The 24,764-nt window shown below is 35.5% G+C and overlaps 1 protein-coding gene across 7 annotated transcripts in view; it reads left to right on the top strand.

Annotated features, from left to right (window-relative positions):
- The window catches only part of CACNA2D1 (calcium voltage-gated channel auxiliary subunit alpha2delta 1), a 395,226-nt gene that overhangs the window by 262,315 nt on the left and 108,147 nt on the right, over nucleotides 1-24,764 (top strand). The window lies entirely within an intron of this gene.

Below are 24,764 nucleotides of genomic sequence, written 5' to 3'. Positions count from 1 at the left end.
ATTATATTCATGACTAATGTCTTCATCTATTTTATACTGTCATGAAATCTGACACATAAAATAAATCCATGAATATATTTTTAAGATATTGTCACATAATATACACATCTCTTTATTAAAAATATTGTTATTGATTTTAGAGATATAGAAAAGGAGAGGGAGAGAGAGAGAGAAATATCAATTGGCTGCCTCCTGCACCCCCCTCAACTGGGCATGTGTCCTGTTGGGAATCCAAAGGTTTAGGAGGACAATCAACCAGCTGAGCCTCAGTGGCCAGGGCATGTATCTTTTTTCAGTATCTTACTTTGTCTAAACCTTTTCCTTTATAATTTCAAATAAACTAAATGTTTTTCTTTATAACTTCAAATGAACTATTTGTAAACAACTGCAGCAGATGATTTTAATCACCTCAGAGAATAAAAATACCGCTTTACTTTGAAAATTAATTTAAAAATACCTAGAGATTTTCAGAAGTCATAAGATACTTTGGCATATGGCATACATCTCTTAAAGAAGGAAAAGAAGCTCTGTCTTTGGATTATTTATTTGGTCCTATTTATCTTGATATTGGCTTTTCCTTCTTGGTTGAAATCTCATCAATAAGACACTGACCCTTCCCGGCCTGTACTCCTTTAAGATTCATATCCAGTGTTATGGGCTGTGTGAGTAAATGACACAGAAGGAAAATCAGCAATGTTAACAAGATCTTAAAAATGTGATAATTACTCGTAGTCTGTATGCAGTTCCCCACAACATATTAGACTTACAGTATTATTCTAGGTTTCTGAGCTTAAGAAATGTGAAAAGTACAGTTAATTGAAGCTTAACAGCAGGAAACAGCTTCTTTCACTTAAAGGCAGTTGCGTAGCCACATTCTCATGATAGATCTTATGTTCTAATTTCCCAAAGGCGATTGCTTTAGTCCCTTGAATTGAAAACTGGTCATTTTTGCTCAATGATATGTTTAAAATTTTAGAATAGTATATTTAATTAAAACCCTATCTGAAAGTTTTCATTTTTGATAATTTCGCAAGTTGGTACTTTTATGTAAAAGGAATTCCAAAATTCATAAGATGTTTAGTAAGAAATCATATACTATTTCAACCAAGATTCTGATATGTAGAACAACTCAATCAGCATTCTTATTTCAAAAAAAAAAAATAGAACATGGCATTAGTTCACAATTACTTGTTTCACACAGAAAAACTACAGTCGAAACACTACCATGAACATATATAAGCATTAATAGTTTGTACTGTGCTGTGAATCCCAAACCAGAAGTGATCACAAAAAATATGGCAGGCAAGCCCAAAAGCCAAGCTCAGAAATGTCTATCAATGTATAAGGAGTTATGTAAACAGGATTTTTTAAAAAATTATCTGCATGTTTCCCTCTAGTATTTCTGTCAACTGTTCCTAACTTTACCACTGAATTATCAGAAAAGAAACTAACTTGCATAGAATTTATTTAACTAGGAAATAAAAATTAATAGTGATGGAGAGACCTGACCAGCTGCTGTGTCTCAGTTGCTTGAGCGGCATCCCATGCACCAAAAGGTTGTTGGTTTGATTCCCAGTGAGGTTACCTATCAGGTTGTGTACTCATTCCCTAGTTGGGGTGTGTGCAGGAGGCAATGATCACTATCTCTTTCTCACATCCATGTTTCTCTCTCTCTCCTTCTCTCTTCCTCTCTCTCTCGGCAAACAATAAAAACATATTTTAAAATAATTATGGAGAAAGGTATTTGGAAATTTTGCCAAATTGTACTTTTATTTAATTCACTACTCTTTAAAGATCCTAATAATTTTATCTTGGCTCATTTGCTTTTCAAAAGTATATTTATAAGATTTATTAGAATTAAATTTGTATACCAAACTTTTTGAGATAATTAGATTAACATACCAGGATGCCATTATAAAAATTATAATGAATATAAAATTAGAAGGAAGAGTATAGACCTAAGAAATATACCAGGTTTACACAATATGGATAGGCATGCTTCCTTGGGCTACCACTTTGTCCAAGGTCACACCACCCCTCCTCTGTTCTTACTAGAGTATCCAGTATAACATTTTTATGAACGTAAAACAGATTACATAATTCCTCCTACAGAAACATCACACTTTCCATTTCCATTATGAACTGAATTCATATGTTGAAATCCTAACTACCAATGTGCTAGTATTAATGTTAGAGGTAAAATAAAGATAACATTTTTGCCCTTAAACTATTACAGATAGCCCCCCATTTCTCCTTGTAAAGGAAAAACATTTTCTGTATTACAAAATAGGATAAAGGAGAATATATAAATTTACAGTGATACTAATACTATATGTATGTGTGTTTCTTGAATATACTAATAGTAAATATATAGTAAACTAAGTGAATATACCAATACTGACATATTACAAGAACGAGTGAATATAAAGTTTATACCTGTACTTTTAACATGCCAGGAAGCTTTATCATATATTATCTAATAATATTTTTGAAAATAACACTTTAATATTATATGTTCCATAGCTAATTTATATTGTCATTTTATTATGGTAAATGAATATATCTCCATATCCCTTCATAATTTTCTTATGATAAAATATAAGACCACATATTAGAAAGTCAAAACTATTAATAAATTTTATTTATATTGCAGGTTAATACAAATTTAAATTTATGCTAGCAGTGAATTAGTGCCCTTCTAACTCCAACATTATCAACATTGAATATTACCTCTTAACTAATTTCTCAATGTACAGAACATTGAATATAAGTTGGATTAGTTTACTGCAAAATATTTTCCCAGCTATTACATCATATATGTATATTTCTGCACTGGGTTCTGTAGTTGTTTTCTTTGCTGGTATTTATGATAAATATTAATTTCGATCAAGATACTATTATACAAAATGTTTTTAGCAATAATAGGTTCTTAAATTTTGTGTTCATTGTTGTTTTTTAACCAGATAATTTACCAAAAAAAGAAAAATGTTTCTGCAATTCTGGAGGTGCATCATTCCAGTGCTACAGAGCTGTATGCTTAACTGCTACAAAGGTCAATGCCTTAAATAACTGTCAGTAAAATGTTACCATGTTTATTAATATACCAAAGTGGCAAACAGCTTTTCTTTATTTTAAAATCCTATTTCAATTATAAAGCCTTGGTTATGAATCAAGGAAATAGAAATCTGATAAGTGCTAAGAAAGGGAACTCTTAAGAAGTACAATTGATTCTGTAACAAAGTGATCATCCCATCACTTGGGGGAAAAAGAATTAGCTTAAATAATTAACATTATATCTTATTAGGAGTAGGGCAATAAAATAAGAACATCATAAAAAATACATTGAAGACAATCCTGAAGTTCAAAAATGTAGATTTTAGGCTGGGGTAATTTGATCATCTATAATAATATAAGGGTAATATGATAATTAGACCGGACGCCTACCAGACATCATTCCGGATGTCCTTCCTGACAAAGCCAGGACTGGATGGAAGCCAGCCCCGGTCCCGGGTGCCTGTGGGCGGCCCGAGGGAAGACAGCCCGGGTCCCGGCTATCAGAGGGAAGCCAGTGCAGGCAGCTGGGGGGAGGAAGGCCTACCCTTGCACGAATTTTCATGCATCGGGCCTCTAGTATTTAATAAGAATGGCACAAAGAGAAGCAATTCTTCTCTGAGGTAAAATTTGCACTTACTTTCAATGCCTTACTGTATGTAATACATGCATTTCAGAAAGAGTGATATAGTATTTATTTTTCTATAGAAAAAATGGTGAACACAGGTAAACCCAAATGATCTTACAGATACTAGCTCTTGAATTCATTTAGGACTGTAGAGTAACAGATTAATTAATAATAATAGTTTTATGGGCTTTGTAAATTGCTATGGATTGAATTTTCCACAAAAAGTCATGTTGAGACCCTAGCCCCCAATGTACTTGTATTTGGAGAAAGGGTGTGGTGGTAGAAGGTGAAAGTTAAATGAGGTCATAAGGCTGGGGCCCTAACCTGCTAGTATCATTAGCAAAAGCCCATACATGTACACAGAGGAAAGGCCAGGCGAGGAATAGTATGAGAAGGCAGGTGTCTGCAAGCCAGGAACTGAATAGGCAGTCACCTTGATCTTGGCTTTCCCAGCCTCCAGAATGTGAGAAAATAAACTTCGGTTCTTTAAGCCACCAAGTCTGTGGTATTTTGTTATGGCAGCCTGAACTGACTAAAATGCAAATTTATTTCCAGAGGAAAAATGCAATAGGCTTCAACTCTGGTTTAAAAGAATAAATATAAAACGAACAATGAAAAAGTTAAGTTGGCTATTTCATACTTTATGTTAAAATATGTGGTTTAAAAATATCTGGCTGGAAATTTGTATTCGCAAGCCTCCTTTTTGCATTTTAATCCAGAATCTTGGTTTTTGCACTTCCCTTCAAAGGGATTGGTCTTCAGTGCTCACCAAACTCAATAGATAAATAGACTTGATTGGGAAGACAATTAATTTGCAATTCTAGGCATAAATAGCAACAATAATTAGTTTGATGATTTTCATGGAGAATCCCCTAAGTTACTGAGTGGGTATATAGGATCTGCGGATATAGAAACTGAAAATTATAGTTACTGAAGTCTGGTTTTGTTTTTTCATTTTTAAAAGAGGGCAGAAGAACACTATAACAGTCTGATTAATTATGAAGTCATGCTGACAAGCTGTTGCTGTTGCTTTTACCAGTCTGTGCAGATGATATTGTCCTGTGCACATTACAAACTGATCACATTTTAGAATACTCCCCTACTGAGTGAGTTTGTGAAGCATTCCAGTTCCTGAATTGAAACTTGAGGGATACTTTGACCCTTATCATATTTAGAATTATAAAACCCTCTGATCTCATTGAAAATAAAATTGTAAATTAGCTTTTGAGATACCTACTGATTACAAGGTCCACTGAGCTTTTTGGTGTAGACACCTATGATGGTGGTTGCACCTGTCCTCTGTAGCACCTACCATGTGAACTACTCCAGAATGGCACATTTTCTAAATATGTCTATAGGTAATAAAATTATATCAGGATTCTTCAGTGGGATAATGGTTTGCTGGCCAAATAAGTTTCGGAAATGTTGTATTTTATAGTTCCCTCTTTGGAGATTCATAGTACACATTACCTTTAACAGCTCAGAGAAATTCTGCTAGAAAGAAACAAAACTCAAGTTGTTTTACCCGATGTTTTTCGTATTTATTTGACCATGCAACATTACCATCCCACAAGTATATATTTTATTTAATTTACACCATCACTCTAAAATAATAAAATGGCCTTGGTCACTTTTAGTCATAAAAACAACCACCACCATCCCCCCCCCCCCCAAAAAAAAAGTTTCCATTCAGAAATTACAATGTCTGTTCCATGTAATAGTCACGAATCTCAAATTTGAGGTAGTGTTGCCTCTTCTTCCCTACCATAGATTAGAGGTAATGAAAGCCTACAACGGAGAAGGGGCGAAGGGGGGCGGGGCATTTTTAAGCTGCTATATGAATTTTATTCCCCATCAAGTTGAAGCAAGGTGGGGAAGGGAAGGTGTAGGATGGTCCTTTGCTGGGTGGCTTAGGACAGGGCTGGGTGGATGATGCATCTTTAAGATAATTAAACTGACTCTTTCTCTTGGGGAAAGATCTTATGGGTTATTTAGAGCCTTCTTGCTGGGTTCTTCTCTTCTCTAGTTCCTTTGACCCAACAAACACACATTTCTGTTCTATGTGAAAACTTGAATTGTGAATTGACTTCCCCAGAACAACCTAAGGTCCTGTGGAATGGCCACATCCTTCATACTCCATGCCAGCCTTAGCAGAGGCTACCAAGTCAGCCAGGATTTAGACATATGATATTACATGGTTCTTAACGTTTTACTGTATATCTCTTGTAGTATATTTAATTACAAAGTTTATTTCATAATGCTGCATGTTTGGCCAAATATATAAGAAGTGGCTAATGGAAAGGTTATTCTCAGGAGCCTCATGAAGGATGTTCAGTGAGAATACTTGGAAATTTTTAAAGAATCTATGTCACAATTAATATTGGTATTGTCCCCATCTTATCTAATAATGATAATGCCCATATACTGTATATCACCCATATCTTAGCACTCTGCTTAGCACGCATATAACTCAGGAATACACACATCTTTCCATGAAATATAGGAGCTGACATTTATTTCTCAGTGCTTTTTCTTAAGAGGGAGAACAAACATTGAACAGTATGTTAATGAAATTTTCTTAATTTCTATTCATATTTTGTTAGTAGCCGTGTTACAAATAAAATAGTCTTTGAATTATTTTATACTATTGCTGAACAAGAAATTCAGGCATTTGTTAAAGGTCCAGTTATTGTTATATTTCTAATTGTGTAGTGGGGAATACAAATTAAAATTCACGGTTTCTTTGTTTCTAAAAAAGAAATTAAAATGGGAACATAGAGGGAAGACATAAAAAAGAATGTGTGCACAATTCAATGCCTCTATAAATTGATAGCTGGAAATCAGAAGTGTACTTGGCCAGCTTTTTATGATGGATATAACAAGTGACAGGCCATTCAAAGGTTGAAGAAAAGAGATAATGAAATCTTAAATTAGAATAGCTTCCAAAACAGACTGACAGTACTGTTCACAGCAAATTAAAAAGGGATTGACAATTGGAGAGAAAATGAAAGTATGGAATTTGAGATGAGAATATTTTAATCATCTGACATTTGCTTCATGGATAAAATCTTATGCAGATTTCTCCCTAGAGATAAAGAGGTATTTAAAAGGTATTTCTACAATCCTGTAAAAAAGAGAAAGACTTTAAATAGATTAAATATTTCAAAACTACTTGTCTCAAGATACAAAGATCAGATTTTAAAAGTATGGGGCTATGAGCTATGCCAGGCTTGAGATGGCATCTTGTCAATTTTTATTGTGATTAAAGCAAATAAGTCATATACCATTTTAACTTAATGAATAATACATGATGCTTTTTAAAAACACTGCTTGAGGTATATCACATCCTAAAGGGAGTACCAAACCTTGCTAAATGGTTCAACCTTGTGTACAAATTTGTTTTTACTTTTTCTTGCAAATAATAGTAACTAGACGGTGTGAAGAAGTTCACTGTAGGCTCCGAAGGACACTGGGGTCCTTTATTGCCTTACATCCATCCGGTCTGGAGCATGACTGAGGAACTGTTCCCATTCCTACCCTTTCCGGTCTGTGAGGACCAGTTGTTTCTGTACTTTCTCGGCAGGGAAATGCATTGGTAATGATTAGACCACTCTTGGTAGAGAGCCAAAGTCCCCAGGAGAGTTATAAGTAGTTTAGTGGGAGGCTTTATTTTTGAAACTAACCTTGTATGGGTTTGCCATCTTTTACTCTTAACATGGCTTCTCTATTTAATCTTTATCTTTCATAAATCACAGGGATTCTTCAACCCATAGGAGAGCATCCTCATTCCAGAATAATTTAATTCTTTGACTCTCTTCAGTTATCAGTTTCACCCCTAAGCTACCCCCCCCCAAAAAAAGAAGGCAAACAGGTAAATGACAAGAAAAACTGGTTTCAATCATTTTTTTTTCTATATGTATACCACACTTTTCCATTTCCAATAGAAGGGCTAATGGGGGGAAAAAATCAATGATCCCCTGTATTTTGTTTGTCATTTATTATTTGAAGTTTTTAGGTTCTCAAATTTAAAATAACATATGTTTGTTAAAAATGTTTTCTCCTTATAAATGTGAACAAGTTTTATGAAATAATTTTGCATGTATATTAGTTATTTCTGATATTTTGATATTGCAACTTCTTTTTAGAATTACCTTCACTATCAGTTTTCTAATAAAGAAAAAAACATTAAGTAATTACTATGTTAAAAAAGAATAAATAAATAAAATAGCCAGACTTTTTAAAATCACACTTAATTCGAATGGAGTTATAGCTGGTGGGTTTTATTGCCAGCATTAGACCCTCTGGAATGCTCTTTTCACCCAGGACCAGATGGGTGGAACCAGAAGGTCCCTGGGTTGAATGAAAACATACTGCAGAGCCTACTCCCTCCCCCACACCTGGACTACACCACCTATAAGCAGCATGTTTGTAGGATGTGAGAGAAACAGACTAGTAAACTACTTGATGTTTAAACTACTGAAATCACATATATACTAATATGTATATGTGTATATATATATATATATATATATATATATATATATATATATATATTCATATGCATACATATAATATCCATGTAAGTGCACACACACATACTCTTACACAACAAATATGTTCTAACAGTTTTAGCTAGTTTTCCTAAAATGTTTAAAAGTCAAAATGCTAATCTAAAAGTTTTAAATCCAAATAAATTTTAAGACAGTTTTTATCAAGTCTTAAAGCCGATTGATCAAGCAGATTGATCTTATATAGAGCTACAAATTAAATGTCATTTCCATTTTCTTATTCTCAATCTTTCATTCTATTTATCTTTCTTCTTAATTCATATTTTAAAAAATATGACAGGTTAGGGAAAACAAAAATTACAGCTGATTCTTTGAGGAGGTTGATGATAGGTCGATTTCAGACTCTGATAGTTTTAAACATATTTTGCTCACTTCCAAGTTAATAGTCAAAGCAAAGACTTAAAAGCATATAAATATTATATGTTGACATATTTCCAATTTATTACCTTGTTTTATAAAACTAAAGAATTAATCTGTTATTCACAATACATGATGTTAACTACCCTTTCCACTGCCACAAATTATGCCATGTGTAATTATGACAAAAATATATGAACTAACATGTATTCTGTAATCGATAGTTTAGGGACCATTCAAGTTAAGAGATTTGCATTTAACCTGGGTTAGTAGGCTATAAAATGTATGTATATATATTTTTATACTCTTAAATATATATCTACTTAAATTATCAATCAAACACATTTTTTATTTATAGGGAGCCATATACTACAAAACCATTACTGTAATTATACCATTGCTATACTCAGCTTTATTTAAATATTTTCCACATTAATTCTTATAATGAAGGATGCAATTTTATTGGAATTTAAAAATATTGTAGTTTATCAATGGACCAAATAAGAATATTATATGCCTTGCTGATTTGAATTTAACATTAAATTATATAACTTAAAAGTTTTATTTTGAAACATATTTTTATCTGTTTTATGAGTTCCGTCTCTCATTGGGCATTTTATTAGAGTTGATTTGTTGAATTTCTGGATAAATAATGTGGATGTTCTGTGTGGCCAACATCTCCTGTCTGCCTCCCTAGCCAGGGTATGCTGAGTTCAGACTTTCTATAATAGTAAAGGTGTGGGAGGTTTTTGTACAATAAAAATTGAGAACTCTGTTCTGACCAAAACATTCTTATTTCAAACTCCAAATTGTTTTGGTAACATACAGTGCTACATGTACATAGTTATTTTCTTCTTTAGATTTTTCATTTTATGCTAGTGTATAGTTACTTCAGATTTAATCTATTTATATAATCTTATGTATATAAAAATCTCCCAGACAAGGAGCTCCTAAAGAAACATTACTTGTCTTTGGTTTAAATAGTGAGTTCTAGGTCAATGAAAAATATGCCAAATACTTAAATTCTGTTCTATTTTAAAAGTCAACCCCATGATCTTAATTATGATTTACACATTTCAAAAATTATAAGTAAAGGTTCTACATAGAAAATGACACTAAAGCAGTTGCTAGGAAAAAGTAGAAAGGTTAAAGTTTTGACCCAAAATAAAAACAGCAGTTTGGAAAAAGGCTTTTGCTTGATATCTTCAGAAAAATAAAAAATTTAGAATACCATTTCATATCTCCCAATTAATCCTCATTTTACTTTGAATAAATGCGCATATGTATACATTTCACATATGTATATCATTTGAGTGAACAACTCTCTCCAGGAAGCTTTGTGTTGATTGAAATTTCAGATAAAAATATCTTAACTTAGGGAAGAAGTATACTGCCATAGTCTATATTTTTATATTGATGGCATGAATTTCAACTTATTCTGAACTAAGGAAAAGCAGAGAATTGTCTAGAAGTGGACATAACAATGAGTTTTAAGGAAATTTTAATTTTATTGAATGCATCTTTATGCCCCAAAAAATACCTGTGAAAGACTTATTAAATTTAATAAAATATATAAATTCTTTTATTTAAAAAGTTAAAAGACATAAATATCTTTTATTAAAGACAGTAAGATTATATTTTTGAATTTGATTTAAAAAATAGTAACTATTTTATAAAATGATTAATAAGATGAACTTCAGGTGGTAGGAAAAAAAATCACTTTGCCTATCCTTGGAAGTGTGGAAATAAATTTACATTCAAGAGAATCCTTTTTGAGACTATTACAAAGAAACAGTAAATTCAATCTCTACCTCGTTATACTTGTACTAGAGGCCCAATGCACGAAATTCTTGCAAAAGTTTGCCTTCTTTCCCCCAGCTGCTGGCACTGGCTTTCCTCTGGCACCCAGGACCTGGGTCTCCCTCCGGCTGCAACAGGCACCTGGGACAAGGGCCTCCCTCTGGCCACTGGCAGGCACCTGGGACCCAGGCTTCCCTTGCAGTCTCAGCTTCGTCCGGAAGGACGTCCAGTCTAATTAGCATATTACGCTTTTATTATTATAGATTTTTCAAAGGCTTAAAAAATTGTGTTTTTGTTCAACAGGAAAGTAATTATGTGACGTTTTGTCAGTGTATAGAATGGCTATTATAACCAAACTAGAGCCCCAGTGCATGAAATTCATGAACTCAGTGGGGGGTGTGGGGCATGGTGGGGAGTCCCTCAGCCTGGCCTGTGCTCTCTCACCATCCGGGAGCCCTCGGGAGATGTCTGAATGACTACTTAGGAGGACCTAAGCCAGCAGTTGGACATCCTTAGTGCTGCCATGGAGGTGGGACAGGTTCCTGCCACTACTGCTGCGCTTGCCAGCCAGGAGTCAGGCTTCTGGCTGAGCGGTGCTCCCCCTGTGGGAGGTCACTGACCACAAGGGGCAGCTCCTGTGTTGAGCATCTGCTGATTGGTCGATTTGTATATTAGCCTTTTATTATATAGGATGCTTTTTAAATGAATTAATTAAATGTTATTTATTGTATATAACTATACAGTGGTTCAGATAGAGGATGGAATAATATGATCTGGTGCCTGTTGTGATACATACACACTCCTTCTTACCTTCTTGTCTAAGAAGGTTTGGGTACCTTATTAAAGAATATATAAAATGAAAATTTGTTCCCCCAAATGTTAACAATAAAATGCACATGCTTTTGGTTCTTACACACAAAAGATTGGTGATGTTGCATTTTCTGATATCAGATGGAAGGACGAGAAAATGAACAATTGATACTTTAGTAGAATATTTATTTGAATCAAATAAATGAAATCAAACAAATGAAAAGACTTTGCTTCAGATATATTTGGAGGGCGAGAGGAACTGAAAAATAACATAAAAGATTCTGGCTTTCATCAGTTTGATTCAGAATACAAAGTGACAAAGTAAAGGCTTCTTTTAAAAACATGAGTAAGATTATTAAAGAAAATTCATTTTGGGAAGAACAGTAATATTTATTTCAGTAAACCTTGTTTATATCAGAGAGTGGTAACTATGTGTTTGAAGTTAAATTGCGTTTATTACTTCTTACATGTGCCTCATTTTGTTTTATGAAATGGAAGGTTTAAAAATTCTTGATCTCTGCGTTACCTTCCGATATTAAATTTTACTGAAAGGTTGATTGAAGTTTCCTTTTTAGGAAGAAAAACCTCATATGTTCCTAAGTAATTAAATCTTGTCAGTCTTGCTTTCTGATGAATGAGGCTGGTTGGCATTCAGGCATTGAGAGCTGCTGATGCCGGTTTAAATCATTTCCAAAAGTCAAAGGTGCAAGTGAATTGCAGAAGAGAGCCGCACCAGGACGGTGAGGGGCGTGTGCTCGGCAATATGAAGTGTCTTTATAATACATATATGAGTCCTGTGGTAGGGCTTGATGGTCTTATAAGATCATGTAATCATCGCGCCTCACCCTCTTGAGGCTCCCGGTAAGTATACAGGCACAATAGATTACGCCGTCCTTCCAGCGGAAGCAGAGGGAAATTGCTTCTTCTCCAAGTGCTCAGAGAGGATTAGTGTGTTCTGCATGCAGGAGAGGCAGGCATTGTATCCCTGGGTACTTGATTTAAGTCAATAACTATTTTAAAAGTACAAAGTTGTAAAAAAAAATGCATTCGAAGATAATGGATTTTTATTGGTTTTTATACCTTTCCATATTCTCTCTTCCTGATGGACTGTGAGTCACACATAGATAACGTACAATTTGTATTCAGTACTCTTATTTTAATGCAGATGTGAAAATCATATTTGAAAGGCACATTTTGTCATTTTAACGAAATGAAAACAATAGATATTAAAGTATACTATGCATCACTTACTTTTTATGGAAAATATGTCGTTTATGAGAGTTAGGTCCTCATTTGCTCCTTTTGGCAATCTCTCTCTGGTAAGTAAAGCTTCCTTAATACTTAAAGATCCCTAGAGCTTATGATGTCAATAACTGCTGGCTTCACGCAAAGAGGATAGTTCCAGTTGTCACTGAACAGTGACTCCCAAATCTAATTCTTCCTTGCAGACGTCCTGGCTTAGCTGCAGGTTCATTTCTCTTTTTGCCTTTTAAGTCATCCTGTTTACTAGCTATCTCACAGGTACCTCACGTTGTGTTCAAAATGGAATTCATCATCATTATCCCCAAACATACCCCTCCTCCTACATTCCTATCTTTGTTCATAGCACTATCCAGACCCAAGTCAGAAACCCAAGGCTTCCCTTTTCCCGTTCCCACTATCAGCCACGATGGTCTGTAGACTATTTTTCCTCAGCTTTCACTCCTGTGTCCACCACTGTCTTTTTAGTCCTCAGCTGACCATACAAGCTTGAATCCTGACCATATAAGCTTTCTATTTTGCCATCCCCACTCATCTGGCTTGCTTTCAATCTGGCTTCTAAGTGAACTCTCAAGTGCAAATATAATTGTTTCAGATGTCAGCTTATATGGCTCTCTCTAATTCTCAGAATAAAATTACTGTGTATTTAGTAGTTCTGGATGATCATGACAGTGTGTCTTTAATCTTAGCGTTGCTGCCATGGTCCTACATGCAATCAATCCCCTTTCATTCACCATCTTACCAAGGACCTCCTAAAATGTCTTATGCCTTATTGTTATCATCGTCTCATCTCTGTGCTCTTCACAGGTTAGTCACTGAGTCAGCCACCACACCCTCTTTCTGCCTCTCCACTCTTCCTTAACACTGTGTGTCACCAACTCCAGGAAGTCTTCTGTGACCACCTTCCCTCAGCCCTCAAAGCATTTACTTAGCTTTTCATAGGGAGGTAACAGTTAATAGGATCTATGATACAAAAGCAAAATTTGATTTAAGATGCTTTGGTTTATCTATATTCTCTACTAGCTTTTGATACACTTGATAATAATGATCACAATTTATTTGATTTTGGCTTGAAGATCTAGTCAAGGATTATTAATAAGAATTATTACTGTATTATTAAGATACTCGCTGAACAATGCAGTCGTTAGGGCTGATAAATATAAAGTTAATGTCAATTACTATAACAAGTACATTGAAATCTGAAGAAATCATGTTCACTATGTTGTAAGCATGATGTTTTTCTCTATAAATAACAAAATACTTAATGAGTGCCCTGCATGCATGCATGTTTATATGCACTTGGGAAATTCTCTATTCCTATGCAACTACATCTTTATTCGTGTGCAACTAGAGATATTAGGATATTAACCTCACGTTGCCTTGGAAATGGTGTTCAATTTTATTCATACCTTTAGGTAACATGACTGTCATTCAATTTATTCAATTTGTTTTATTTTGTTTTGTTTCATTCTGAAGCAGAGGATGGCATATAAACCAAGTGATTTCTCTTCTTGATTACAGCCAACTACTGTGTGCTGAGTTTCAGTGCATCTGATCTTTGCATCTTTAAATCACCAGGTGACTCTTTATTCCAAAACTGGTTGACACAAACCCTTAAGTCGCAAGCAGTGTGTGCCTTATTGATAGCACCAGCCCAGTCCCCAGGAGCCTTGTTATCCTTATCTCATTAGTCAGCTCCAATACTTTTTGATCCTTCATTTTGAATTCAGACCAGCTTTCCATGGAGACACTAAATTCCCTGTGCAGTTAAGGAGTCTCAGAGCAAAGACGAGAGATATCCCATAGCTCATTTGGCCTATAATTCTCACCCAGAGTTTCCTCTCAGCCTGAACAGAACTGTGGGTGTATCATCCTGTGTGTTGTGTCTGCTATGTACATTAGGCCTTATATAATTTCATTTCTTCTACCGGAATTTTAGTGTGTCTGTTCTATCATGGCAGCATTCACCAGTGTGGTTTGATTTCAGGGGGCACTGGAAATATCCCATTGTAAAAATCATCTCCTCACCAAACTTAGACAGTACATAAAGGGCTGTCACTACAGAGAATTTTTTTTAGGTTTTTAATTCTCTTATAATAATGTAAATAATTTTGGAAAGGTTAACATACCTTTTTCTCATGACATTTATAGCAAGGAGATTAAGTAATGTTGGACATTAACTTAGGGCTGAGTTAAGAGCAAAGGTTTCTTGAGGAGGGGAGTGAATGAGAGGTTTTAATTATTCATCCTAGCATTTTAGCAGCTCAATTAGAATTCCTCCATCAAAATATGTTTGTTAACCTTTTAAATGTTGAATATGAAGAGGTGAATAAGCCCTGGCCACTGTGCTCAGTTGGTTGGAGCATCATCCAGTACACGGAAAGGCTGTTGGTTCTTTTTCCCTCTCAGGACACACACCTGATTTCATCCCCAGTCAGTGTGTATACGGGAGGCAGTGGATCAATATTTCTCATACATCTATTTCTCTCTCTCTCTCTCTCTCTCTCTCTCTCTCTCTCTCTCTCTCTCTCTCTCTCTCTCTCTCTCCCCCCTTCCCTCCTTTCCCCTCTCCCTAAAATCAGTAAAACTATGTCCTGCTGTGAGGAGTAAAAAAAAATTTTTTTTTAAAAGGTGAATAAGATAATAATAATGGTAAGGGCAGGCAACATTTATTGTGCAGTTACTAAGTGATAAACAGTATTCTGAATACATATAATCTATTCTAAAATATATATCAACACTAATAAAAGAGAAAAATGGTAATTGGCGTACGAGCTACCCTTTTCATTGGCTAATCAGGGCTATATGCAAATTAACTGCCAACTAAGATTGGCAGTTAACTGCCAACAAGATGGCGGTTAATTTGCATATGTAGGCACAATGCAGGGAGGCGAAAGGGAAAGCAGGAAGAAGCCCCCTGCCACTGACAGTGATCGGAAACCCAGGGGGGAGCTAAGAGCTGGGGGGCAGGGCAAAGGCGGCCCTGGGGCCGCCTTTGCCCTGCCCCCCAGCCATGATCGGAGAATCAGGCGCCTTTTCCGCCCTGGCCAGTGATAGCAGGAAGTAGGGGTGGAGCCAGCGATGGGAGCTGGGCACGGTCGAAGCTGGCAGTCCTGGGAGCTAGGGGTCCCTTCCCTGGGCCTAAAGCGAAGCCCACGATCGCGGGGCTGCTGCAGCTGCGGGTCCCCGCTGCCCGGGCCGGACGCCTAGGCCAGAGGCGTCAGGCCTGGGCAAGGGGCCGATCCTGCGATTGGAGGGTGATTGGGGTCAACGCCTGAGGGCTCCCAGTATGTGAGAGGGGGCATGCTGGGCTGAGGGACACTCCCCCCCCACCCCCCCGCACACACACACCCAGTGCACGAATTTCGTGCACCGGGCCCCTAATATATATATATATATATATTCACTTTTGTTTACAATTACAAATTTAGTTATAAATAGTTGAATTTATGATGAAAATGACTTTGTATCAATGGAAGAATTGATTGTCCTCTTCAGGTTTAACAATTGATTCTGCATAATTTATATTGAAAAATTATGCAATGTTCCTAAATTTAAAATTATATGTTACCTATATGTTTTCAATGAAGAGTATCTCATGATATGAGAACTTTTAATTATGGGGTGGATATAAGGAAAGTGGCTTTATTACAAAATAAATGGAGAAATATGCTAACTGTTCAAGTAAAACAAAGTGACTGGCAAGACCCAAATAATGTGTAGAAATGTAAAAAGAAGCTATTGTCTATGTACCAGTAAGACATCTAAAGGGCATGGACATGCGACAGTTTTCCAATCCAGCTATGGGAAGGACTATAATAAAATCATGCTCCCTTTTATTCAAAAACTTATCTGACATTCATACTAACTCTGAAGGCTATCCAGCATTCTTAGTGTACTTATATCCATTTTTTAGATGAAAGAACACAGAAGCACAAGAGGTTACATGACTTAAGTAGCCTGTTGTGCTAGTGATAGAGACTCTTTTCTACCAAAGTCACTAATTGTGTTTTCTTATTTTGGATAATGTTAGGAACAGAAAAAGTTAGAATGCTTGAAAGATAAAGAAAACAGTGTTTTTAACCTTGCCTTCTACTCTCATTATTCCCATGCAAAATCACTACGCGCCCCCCCCCCCCAGAAATAGCTTACAATTATCATTTTATTAAAAGTGGCATTTAAAATCCTTCAATTACTAAACATAACATTCTATCCCAGGGTCTTCTATTCCCCTTACAGTGTTCTTAATCTCTTGGATTTTTTCTGCGTCCCTTCGATGTGCTCCACAATTTTCAGATTTCATTAAAACAGAACAGCTGTGCCCTCGATATTAGCCACATACATGCTCAATCTATGGGAAATGAAAGACATAAGGAGCAAAACCAGAAATCTCAGTAATATGGGGGTTCGAGAACTGACGAGGACAAGAGCCTTTTAATATTTGTACCAAATTAACTGTACGAATAAGGCTTATCTTGTCATCGGGGTCCACGTATGCCTTGGACCCTTCTGTTCTCCCATTCTCAGTGGGAGGTGCAGTCTGGTGCGTGAGACACAATTGGAGAGATTAGATTTGGTCTTCCCTTCTCTCTGTGTTTTATTAATCTTTCAATTACACTGGGATTAGGTGAGATTCCCTTGGCCAAATCCATTGAAAAGATTCGTTCATTTTAATATTTATGCACACTGTCTAGTCCTTAAAGTGGATTCTTTTTGCCTGTGCATTTAATTGGATCAGTGGGTTTCTTCTTATTAACATTTTTCCTTTTAGAGATTAGAGTTGATGAATAAAATTAGTGACATCTGGCTCAGCTCATCTGTTAAATGCAACCCTTTTAATGATGACCTTATGTACTATGGGATAAAATGAACATTTGCTATAGAGATACAATAAGCTCAGTTTAGAATCACACAGTAAGTGTTGACTCGTTAAAAATAACAACAGCACCAAAGCAAAACTCTAATATTCTGTGACTATCCAAAAGCAGGTGGTGGGAGGGATAACATTTAATGGCACTAAAAAGTAGCTTTGAATCCTTACTTTTTTAGAGATGAGAACAGTGTGTTAGAGTTTCTGAGATTAAAATGAAAATTTGCTCAACCCAAAGGGTGTCAAAATGTAGCCTGAAATATTGAGATTATTTAATATCATAAAATAATCCTTTAAAAAAGTATATCATTTCTCACTTTGTAGAAGTTTTGCTGTGGCTTTTTGTTGACAACATTCATTGGGGATATTGGTTTTTACAAAGTGGATTCATTGTCTTGTGTTTATAGTTGTACGTGAGCCAGGTTTCTAAACCTGGGCGCTATTGACATTTTAGTAATTCTTTCTTGCGGGGGATGTTCTGTCCATTGAAGGATGTTTAGGGAATCCCTGGCCTCTGCCCACCAGATGTAAATAACTTCCCAGCAGGCATGACAATGAAAAATGTCTCTAGGGTGGGCAAACTTTTTGACTCCAGGGCCACAGTGGGTTCTTAAACCGGACCGGAGGGCCGGAACAAAAGCATGGATGGAGTGTTTGTGTGAACTAATATAAATTCAAAGTAAACATCATTACGTAAAAGGGTACGGTCTTTTTTTTTTTTTTTTTTAGTTTTATTCATTTCAAACGGGCCGGATCCGGCCCGTGGGCCATAGTTTGCCCATGGCTGTGTCTAGACATTGCTGAAGGTCCCCTGGGAGGAATATTTCTCTCAGTTGAGAAACAATGTGTTACAAAGGCATTGACATATTATTTTAGGTATAAAATTTTAAATATGTAGAGCTAAACATACAATGAAAACTTTGAAATAAGTAGCTCACATACGGTTAACATACCTGCAGCACACAGTAAGTGCTTAATATTGTTGACCTTATTTGCTATTACCAGTAGCAAGAACTTAAATCATATATACTAATTTCATGACAATGCAAGGCTTTGATAAAAGAATGGTATTATTAGTTAAATAGAAATAGCATATTAAACATTGGAGCCAGTTTTCTTGTTTTAATGATTTAATTGCATCATATTTACCATTATAAAACAACAACACAATTTTTAGCATCTAGTTCCTTGCATAGCTTTAATATCTACAGGTCTTATCAGAAACTTGTCAAAGGTATTTTATGTTTGATAAAATTTATTTTTGATACAGATGTACCCAGTATTATTTATATTTTAAATAAATCATAAAAAATATTTCTTTTTTTCTACATATATTTGCTTCATTTGAAAGCTGTAGTTGACATTATAAATAACCTTAAGGTTTTTGAAATAGTCATTTTGTCTCTTCTATGCACACGAGGTCCTGAACCCTGAATAAGTCAACAAAATATATTCAAACTTAAGGGGACCAACAGTGCGGCACTTTATGGGTTGAAGTTTACAAGAGACACTTATAAATAATTCTGTATGCCATGTCAGAAACAAGATATAGAGATGTCATTTATTTTAGAAGAATTAGCAAATGTAAAGTGCTTCTTTTATGCAGTTGCAAATTAGATTTTCCTTTCTTCCCTTGAGAAGCCTGATTGAACAATAGAACACTCTAAAAGCGAGAATCCTTGAACACCAAGGCCATGTTTTTTAAAACCAAGTATAAGGAGAATAGAGATGTATTGTTGGCGTTCTGAGTCAATTATCAGTGGAATCCTGTTAACCATTCAGAATAGAAGCCCGAAGTCAAGGTTTGCTTCCCCAGCATTCATCGATTTTAATAGGCTTAGCCTTGGACATCTATAAAAGACTTATTTTTGCAAAATCTAATTTTCTAACAAAGATAAAGATCCTCATTTCTTTGAAGTTGGTGGAAAGTGAGGACTAATTTTGCTCTTAAAGTCGCCATAAGACACTTAGCTTAAGTTCATTAGTTACTGACAGTAGATTCAAGGCTAGATCAGCATCGACCAGTTACTCTTCTATAGTGAAAAAATGTCACTCATTTATTTCTAATATCCATTCAAATGAAAAATTATAAGTTTGTGTGAATGTAAAATGTTATTTTTGGAGGTTGTGGGAGAAGGAAGCCAGGGTGGGCACAAATAGGTTTACAGTTGCGAGTACAGGAAACAGTTTATTCTTGTATTATTACTTATTAATTATTGTATTATCTAATTTAAAACATACCTTTGCCCATCCCTGTATAGTACACAATATTTTAAAATGTAATACATATACAATACATAACTAATCTACACTAATAAAAGAGAAACATGGTAATTGGCGTACGACCGCTACCCTTCCCATTGGCTAATCACGGCGATATGCAAATTAACTGCCAACTAAGATAGCAGTTAACCGCCAACAAAGATGGCGGCTAATTTGCATGCTGCAGGCAGGATGGTACAGCGCCATCAGAGAGCGGGTTGGGGGTGTGAGTGCCGGTGGTTGCCCGGGACCCGATCCCGCTGACAGACCCTGATGCAGGCCTGCGGGGCGGCTGCAGCGTCTGCCTGCATTCACGCCCCCAACCCGCACTCACGCCCGGGACCTGATCCCGCTGAGGGACCCCCGCTTCCCCCCAAGTGCACAAATTTTTGTGCACCAGGCCTCTAGTATACTATATAAAATACAATTATTTAAAATACTGCTCAACAATTTATAGAAAATCAGAATTATTATCAAGTTCTTAAGTAATTCTGTACCAATAAAAGGTAAAGTTTGGTTTTTGGTCAAGGAATATTTCAAGTTATTTTAAAAATGTTTTATTCTGGAGTTCTTGGCTATTAATTTATATCAGTGTTTTGGCAATTAAAATCTTTTGATTTCTTGCTCTGGTCTTTCAAATAAAGATCGCGACTTAACAGAAAACTAACTGCATTTTAAGTGTTTATAATATACATTGACAAACAGAAACTTACTTACAACCTGTTTATCTTTATTGAGTTAGAGTACCACAATTATTCTTTGAGTCTCAGGTCTTTATATAAATGAACAATACAGTTTCATAATCCAAAGTAATATTGGCTGAGAATAATTTTCCAAGGAATTTGGTCTTATTTTGTATGTTTCATCATAGACAGATTATGCTTTATACCTTTAATCTTAAATATTATGATGTAAGAAAAACAGGGGATTCTAGTAATACTTAGACCCAAAGAAAGGCACCAGTACCTTAACCACAGAAACTCCTTGTAATATAAAACAAAAGACCTCTCTCTCTCTCTCTCTCTCTCTCTCTCTCTCTCTCTCTCTCTCTCTCGCCCTAACCGGTTTGGCTCAGTGGATAGAGTGTCGGCCTGCAGACTGAAGGGTCCCGGGTTCGATTCCGGTCAAGGGCATGTACCTAGGTTACAGGCACATCCCTATTAGGGGGCGTGCAGGAGGCAGCTGATCGATGTTTCTCTCTCATTGATGTTTTAACTCTCTATCTCTCTCCCTTCCTCTCTGTAAAAAGATCAATAAAATATATTTTTTAAAAAAAGATCTCTTAATGATAACTTTTTAAATGTGCCTTTTTACCCAATTGCAGCCAGGGTAGTTGATTAAAAACCATCTACCTAAATAATCTCTACCTGATGATTTTAGGTGAGAGTAAGTATCTTCAGGAAATGAGATACATTTGTTTTAGCATGGCCAATATTCTGTATTAGTTTTACTAGTATTCAGTCATCTGCAGATTACCCAGTAATTTGAGCTATGCTAATAGCATAGAAATGGAGAAATGCACCCTCTTCCCCCCGTAATCCTGAATTAAGCTCGTATTTAATTTTATACATTTTAAGAAGACAAAAAATCTGTTCCTTTCAGGATATTAAAATAATATATGCTTATAGTCTAATACAATGTGTGATGTAGATCAGAAAAATATAGCCAAATGAAGAAGCAGCTAAAATATATTCATACTTGTTTGTTTACTTATATATATATATATATATATATATATATATATATATATATAGTATTTATAGTTGCTTTCAACATAGCTTAAGAAAAATTTTTCCTAGTGCAGCAATATATTTTACTTTGTGGTTTTGGTGCCTTAAAACTTTGAACACTATGACTGAATGAATGGCTCTTGATCTAAAATTCTCTGGTTAAGGACTGGAGATCCATACTGCCTTTATGGTATAAATCGCCTGAAATTGCTAAAGACTATGTTCATTTTGAAAGACAGCTACAATCAAGCTCCCCTTTAAAGAGGGTTCACTTTTTTGTGCTCTCAGGGCCAACTTTGAATTTTAATTTCTTGCTTCAGACTTTCAGATAAAAGTGTGTCTAATAAAAATTACACCCAATAGCCTTTATAAATATCCACTCAGAAATGGAAGTATTTGTATCCTTATTCATTGCTACATACTATTATCAAGTTGATAAGCTTTGCCATAGGTTTACAATACAATTTCTTTCATTCTGAATAAAATTTAAAATCAATTCTGGGACCTATTCTGTAAATATTTTATATACTTTGCTCATTGGCAGATGATCTAAATTTGAGGAAAACATTTTTTAAATCTACTTCAATAATGGCTTATCTGAATAAGAGAATTTTCAAATATATAAACTGAAAATTTTAAAACATATCTCCAATATAGTAAGAATATTCCAGAGTTGACTTTCCCCCAAGTAGATAAAAGTGTAATTCACAATCAGTGTATCAGAGCCTAATCTTTATAGTTGTTAACTTATCAAATAAAACTTAAGAAAAAAATAGCAGACTTGAAAATAAATAAGTTTATTAAAATAATTAGATATCAGTTTTTGCTTAATGTGAATTAAATAGTCAAGGAAATTGAAAAGATAGAGTAGATTGGAGATTAATGAAGACTACTGGATCATAAATAAACATGATTATTTGTTCAGTGGAATATTAAACTTATGAATGTTTAAAGAAAAGTATAATATCCCTCATTTTCTGTGATGTTTTGTATATTGCTATAAATATTCATGAATAGTGAGTATCAGTTCAGGTTATCTGTGTGAATATAAATTTTTATATAACCAGTCACTTAGGGTTCATTGGATCATGCTTTTGCATATGAAATCACTGGTATCTCAGATGCACCATGGATCTGACCCACCTCATGAATATTCACACACACACTGATCTTTCTGGAAGTAACCACATCTATAAAGATGGAAATCTTGTTAGTTTTTAATAATGAGAAACGTATTAGAATGCTGGTCCCAGAACAGTTTTACAATTTTACTGTTTTCTTTTTTTTGTAAATGATAAACTTCAATATACACCTTTTTTGATAGAACCTCTTTTTTTCTTTTACCTTTAAAAAGTCTTGTGCATGGTTTAGCCATAATTGCATTTGCTTCCTTTATTTGTTGTGGTCACCAAAAAACATAGACACTAAACAGTATCTCCAGACCTTATCTGAAGCTAATTTCCACTGTTTAGATTTGGTCATAGATTCTCAAGTACAGAGATGTCCAATGTGTTAATCTGCTGAGGTCATGGTATATATTTTACAAAAAAAAAAAAAGATATGAAATTAGTTTTCATCTTTTTGTGTGGAGGGAAAAATAATATTCTAAGCCAGTTAAACATTTAGTATGCTAGACAGAGGGTGCTATAATTACAGAGGTCCATAATTACAAATTATATACCACTTCAACCCTTGCTTCATCCCACATTATAATGCTTCTCTTTCATTTTAATGAAAGGCATATGTTTCAGTCAACAGTTATAAGTAGGTATCAAAATCAATGACCTGATCCTTATTATCACTATACTCTAATTGAGCTAACTAGAAAAAAGAAAACTGTTCATAATGAACTACTTCATATTTTTAACATTTGACATTGTCAAACCTCTGAATGATTTTTTGTTTTTGGTCAAAATGAATACCTTTTTTATTTTGTAAATACATTAAACTATGGTCAATGGCAAGCATATTTCTTTTTAACTCAGTAACACACCAGATTATCTAACACCAGATTATCGAGGGAGGTGGTCATCAAACTGTGCCCTGAACTGCCTGAAAGTTAGGAATGCTGCCATTGTCTGTTGTATGTATTACTAGTGTCCTGGTGCATGGATTCGTGCACATTGAAAGGAAATTAATTAGAAGAAATATTTTGATAACGCTATTCGCCCTCTCTCTATAGAAGTGTCAACCAAATTCACCATAGACAATGACAGATCGAAAACATGCATGCGATTGGCACCAGCGAGAGCTTTATATGTATTGCGCATGCACGAGTCAACTTAGCCTTTTATATACATAGAATAAACTTGTTTAATTAGACATGCTTTCTGATTTAGCTAAACTTTTTCCAGCCCAGTGAAGCACCCCAACTTCTCTTTCAGGTAATTGTCAGCAACACAGCAGTAAATATCAACACTAAGCCGATTATTATTATAGATCAAGCAGAGAGAACAAAGAGTAAAATATTTAACTGCAGCAGTGTTTGACTATATTCTGTTCAGTGAGTAAACCTGAAGTCATTTTCAAGGTCCACCATTTCTTCTTTTCCAGTCGAGTCAAGTTTCTAAACTTTCTAAATCCCCTTTTCCCGGCAAATGAAAAAATAGGATTCTACCGAGTCTCCTATCTACCTACCCCAGGACTTGTGCGAGGATCTAATGAGATGAGGCATGGGAAAATGCTTCACAGACATTTGGTTAAATTGTAAAATGTTGGCACCTGGCTATAAAGCAAGTCGGGTTCCTGGGTTGAAGGAACTCCAAGGAGGCTAGTCGCTAGGGGGGAGGAAGTTGGGCGTTGCTACATGAAATTATTAACTGGGCGCCCACAGCGACTGCTGCTGGGCTTAGCTGGGCTGTGGACCACATTTTGCATCATGGTGTCTTGGCAGCATTGACTGTGATTTGGGGGGCTGTCGCTCCGGAGTGGTGGTGGGTCCCACTTGGGGGGAGCCAAGTGTTGGTTTGTCGGCGCCAGGTCTGTGGTGCTATTTATTTTTAAATGGCCAGTGCGTGTCATAGCTACTGGTCAGACGGACAGACACTTAGCCTTTTATATATAGAGATAGTCATTCTCAACAGGGAGCAGTTTTGCCCTTTCAGGGATTTCTGATGCTGTCTGGAGGCAGTTTTGTTCATCACAATAAGGGGGACTATACTGACATCTCGTGGGCGGAGGCCAGAGATACTGCTGAGTATTCCACAAAGCACACAAAGCTCCCACACAAAGATTACCCAGCCCACAATGTCTAAAGGCCAACATCCTATAAAAATTTGTTTGAAGGCATAATCCCATGTCTAAACATTTTGGTAGCTAATGGATTAGAGTACTTTATAAGTAAAGCAGTGAAAATGTATATCTTTTTTTGCAAATCAGTGGAGACTGGTTCAATTATAATTATAAATTTTATTAATTTCTTTCTCTCT

Source organism: Myotis daubentonii, chromosome 10, assembly GCF_963259705.1.
Source record: "Myotis daubentonii chromosome 10, mMyoDau2.1, whole genome shotgun sequence".
In the NCBI taxonomy this organism is placed as follows: domain Eukaryota; kingdom Metazoa; phylum Chordata; class Mammalia; order Chiroptera; family Vespertilionidae; genus Myotis; species Myotis daubentonii.
This window is presented reverse-complemented; position numbering and strand designations above follow the sequence as displayed.